At 34.7% G+C, this 4,366-nt stretch overlaps 1 long non-coding RNA gene across 1 annotated transcript; it reads right to left on the bottom strand.

Annotated features, from left to right (window-relative positions):
- Nucleotides 1–347: 347 nt before the first annotated feature.
- On the bottom strand, nt 348–4,366 carry LOC124148662. The gene is made up of 2 exons (XR_006862994.2): nt 2,060–4,366; nt 348–961 (listed from the first exon to the last, which is right to left on the bottom strand). It is a non-coding gene; the product is annotated as an uncharacterized LOC124148662 (long non-coding RNA).

Here is a 4,366-nt window from a genome sequence, read left to right as displayed (position 1 = left end):
TCAGAAGTCATAACTGACAACATCTCATCTTAATATTTCATGTAAATGATGCCACAATAGAACTTTTCCAAGTGTAGTGTTAGGGTACATAAAACTAAACATTTCTAAAAGCTGCAGCTAGCCATGATGTTAAAGTAACAAAGATAAAAGGTAAAACTAAAAAATACTGAATTTTTAAAAAGATAATAATTTTTTATCATAGTTAATACTTTGAAAACCAAATGTAAGTAATATAAATACTTCTAGCTGTACAATACAATCGAAATGCTTACACTAGTTACAATACTATTTTTTATGTACCCTAATACATGTGTAGTTAATACTTATAAAAAACACAAACAGCAAAATAGAATAATAAACTTTATTATTAATTAATTATTATTTACAAGAAAACAGTGTTACTACCTGCAACAAGGCGGATGTGAAACATATATTCTCAAAACCTGTTTTAAAACACAGTCTAAACATATACCCCTCATATTGGCCTGCAAAATTTCATTTATGTGGCTTCAAATTCGTTTGCAAGACAAAGCCCCCCCCCCCCCCCCCCCTATATTTCATCAAGTTAAAATAGCATGAAGCAAAGGCCATAACTCCATACAAAATAAGTTCTTATAACCATCTTCTGGAGTTTGTACCTTAGGTAAGCACGGAAAGTTTCATTTATTAACTTCAGTAGTGTCCAAGAGAACCTGGCAGAATATGTACCAAGTTCAAAAACAAGGGTCACAACCCTGTGAAAAATATGTTGTCAACACCAACATTTTGGATTTCTTTGTTCCGCTGCAATTCAGCACTTTTGTTTGCAGATTCTCTATCTACATCTCTGTTTTTCAGTACGCGTTTTCCTTATGCCATTTCTAAGCCTTGCTCCTGGAACTCGAAGCCATTCTTTTACACAGGTCACCATGTACTTGTCAGTGGCTTGTAAGAGCCCAGCTGCAGGCTTCCTCCTCAGCTTCTGTTTACAAATGATAGCAAAAAATGTCAGTGTGCATATTATAAGTCATTGCATGCACTCTCACTATTACAAGAAATGGACTTCACAAGTGTGTTAACATAATGGAATAATAGAATAAGTAATACCCTGTTCACATGCACCACCTTACATATGTGTGTATATTTTATTTTAAGTCTTGACACCTGTTAATAAATACAGGGTTCACTCAAGGAATTTTCTGCCATGGGCCCTTTATGTGACAATTTCATATATTCCCTAGGTACACCCGCACTTGCCCATACAGCACAATGTTAAAATGCCCCATTGTATTTGAAAATGTGGGCCTTTTTCCAAATTTAGGGGCTAAAAGCAGAAGGCCCCACCCTAGAATTATCGGAATCCCAGTAAGTAAATTGATGAGTTAATAATATGTGTAAATAAGTAAATTGAATTATGTGTAATTATATACGCAAATAACATAACAACTCCCAATATTGTATGGTAGGTCCCTAATCTGTTTCTTATGTCAATTAAGAAAGATTTTATAACTGACATATCACCCTATTAATTTAGCCCAATAAAAATCCCCAATAACCACATAACACCCCTCCTCCAATCTTGCTGGAGAACAGTTTTAGGTGTGCAATCTCTCTTGTATGTCCATCAAAAGTAAGTCAGCATGAAATTTCATTAGGAAGATTACCATAGTAAGTGTCAGGGGCCCTTAATAGGGCAAACATGATATTAAATATATGCTTATAAATATTTCAAGCAGAAACATGTATCAGTTGGTTTGGTTTGTTGTTGAACGCCTCACTCAGCAATATTCCAGCTATATGACGGCGGTCTGTAAATGATCAAGTCTGGACAAGACAATCAAGTGATTAACATCATGAGCATCAATCCATGCAATTGGGATCGATGACATGCATCAACCAAGTCAGAGAGCCTCACCTCCAGATCCCATTAGTCGCCTCATACGACAAGCATTGTTGCCTTTTACGGCAAACATGGGTTGCTGAAGATATCTTCTACCCCGGATCTTCTATATGAATCAAAATTGGAGTAAATTTCCCATACTTGATAGTTGATACATCTAAAGAAATTTAATTCACTCACCAGTTCTCTCTCAGTTGCTCGATTTTGGAAAAGCTGCTAAGAGTTCATTCAGCTCATCCATGTTTACCAATAGGAAATGGCTAAACATCTGATTTTCTTAAATAGAAATATAAGAATATTATATGTCAAGTTTGTGTAGCAGCAGTGAGCACTTAGCTATTATGGTGATGATGTCAAGAGGTTGAGGGGAATATTGCTCAAAACATAAAAGTAACATTTAAATAAAGCTTTGGCCATACACAGATATCAGGTCCTTTCCTTAAGTCATACATCTTATCTCATATATTTGCACTTGTACATACAGGCCTTATCTGGAGCCATGTAGCAGAAATAATTTCCCAGGGAAAGTAGTTTCACGTTAATAGCCATAGCCACATCCATTGAAAAGCAGTGAGAAAATCCCCATATTGACATAATATTGAACAGATCCTGTGAAGTCTGGTTACCACAAAACAGATTTCATTTATTATATGATGCCAAAATATATGTAGATTACATCATGGTAAACCAAAACTGCAAATAAACATTTATCATTAACAGATCAGATACAAAGGTATATACATATTACAAACACTTGTATGCAAAAAATAGCAGGAAAGTATTGGGGACAAGTAATTTTAATTTTTAATTTAATTTAATTTAATTTTTTTAGTCAGAATAAATCAAATTTGAAACAAGGCTGTGGGTGTTTTTCTACAATGGATAATGTCCTGAAAAATCTGTACTGAAGTATCTTCATCAAAGTTTTACCATAAATTTGAATTTTGATTAAATAAATGACATTCTAAATTGTCTTGGATTATATATTTAGCATCATACCTTTGAAATAGTACATTTAAAAAAAATTAATTCCGTATTTCATCAAAAATGTACATCATAAATTACCTAACTAGATAAGACTACCATACCCCCCCAAAAAAACAAAACAAAACAAAACAAAACAAAAAAACAACAACACACACACACACACACACCCTAAAAATCCATTCTGAAATAGCCATATCTCAAAACCTCAATCGATCGATACAGATACCATACATCGGTATAAGATTTCTGATCGATTATAGGCATATGTCTATGTAAGGTATCCAGCAGATCTTGATAAAATTGCCCACACCTGTAATGCGCAGTGATCCGTTTACTAAAAGAGCTGTCCTTTCATTTCGCCCATTATCCAGAAAAAGTTCAAAATTCGCAAGTAACTATGACATTAAAAAACATATTTTTATTTTTTTTATTTCAACCTTTTGGTGATCGAAAACCAAACTCGGCAGTGAAGCTCCGTTCATCGATCAGTAGGAAACATTAGCTGGATCGCATGACATGCACACGCAATGCTGAAAGTTTCCGAAAGCCTCGTTATGAATTTCATGTTCACTGCTTTTTGCGCTGACAGCAATCACAAAATTGACTTGTAAATTCGAGTTTGTAATTAATTTCCTAACCTCATCCATCCCCACACTTAACAAATACGCCTGTGACAATGACAAATAAAGCAATGTTCATTCAAAAATACTAATGTAAGTAAAAGTTTGGCTATTTATTTGCTTGCCGCTGTAATACTCTCTCACCCCGAGATTGCGACTCGTTGGTTGAACATCGCTGAATCTACATGGAAATAAAACATATCTTGTCATGTTTTGTATTTGCCCTTGTCCCCGCGTTTTGCTAGAAATATGTATATGGTGTTTAAAAAATATAAATAGAGAATTTAGTGAGGATGCAGTGTCACGACATATTCTACGGATTTTGACACTGACGTAGAATTGACAGGAGTGTGTTTCTCGAACCTCCAAAACACATAGGCCTAGATTTCTCTACTCATGTTGACACTTATGAATGTACACTGTTTCTCGTTTCAATTGTAAGGTTTGAAAATGAAATAAACACCTCGTAAATACAGTAATGAAGTAAACACTTACCGCAAAATAGATTTTCCCTCAGCCCTCCACGCATCATCCTTTCGTCGTCTGCTTGAAAAGACGCGCGTGAGTAACAGCGCCCTCTATAACAAGAGTAGCTTCCCTTGGAAACATGTTGTGAAAACGTTGGACCAACGTAACATAACCGCTCGCGATATTCCAAACTTTTGCCAATATCATGTAATTTGCTGAATGAATTGTAAGATGTGACGAATCCCGTCTGTATCTTCTCTGTCTGTTGTATATGTGCAGCCAAAATGGTCAGTGAATGTGCTTGATCTATTTAATTTTAAAATTAAAAATAAAGTTAATATTTTGAGTTCGAATAGAATTATTGTATTATTCGTAAATATACTTGATCTATTATTTGTCACATTGTAATCGA

The sequence above is a fragment of the Haliotis rufescens genome, unplaced genomic scaffold (genome assembly GCF_023055435.1).
Source record: "Haliotis rufescens isolate VD_foot unplaced genomic scaffold, xgHalRufe1.0.p SCAF_25, whole genome shotgun sequence".
Classification (NCBI taxonomy): Eukaryota; Metazoa; Mollusca; class Gastropoda; order Lepetellida; family Haliotidae; genus Haliotis; species Haliotis rufescens.
The sequence above is the reverse complement of the archived record's forward strand: the minus strand, read 5'-3'. Positions and strand labels throughout refer to the sequence as shown.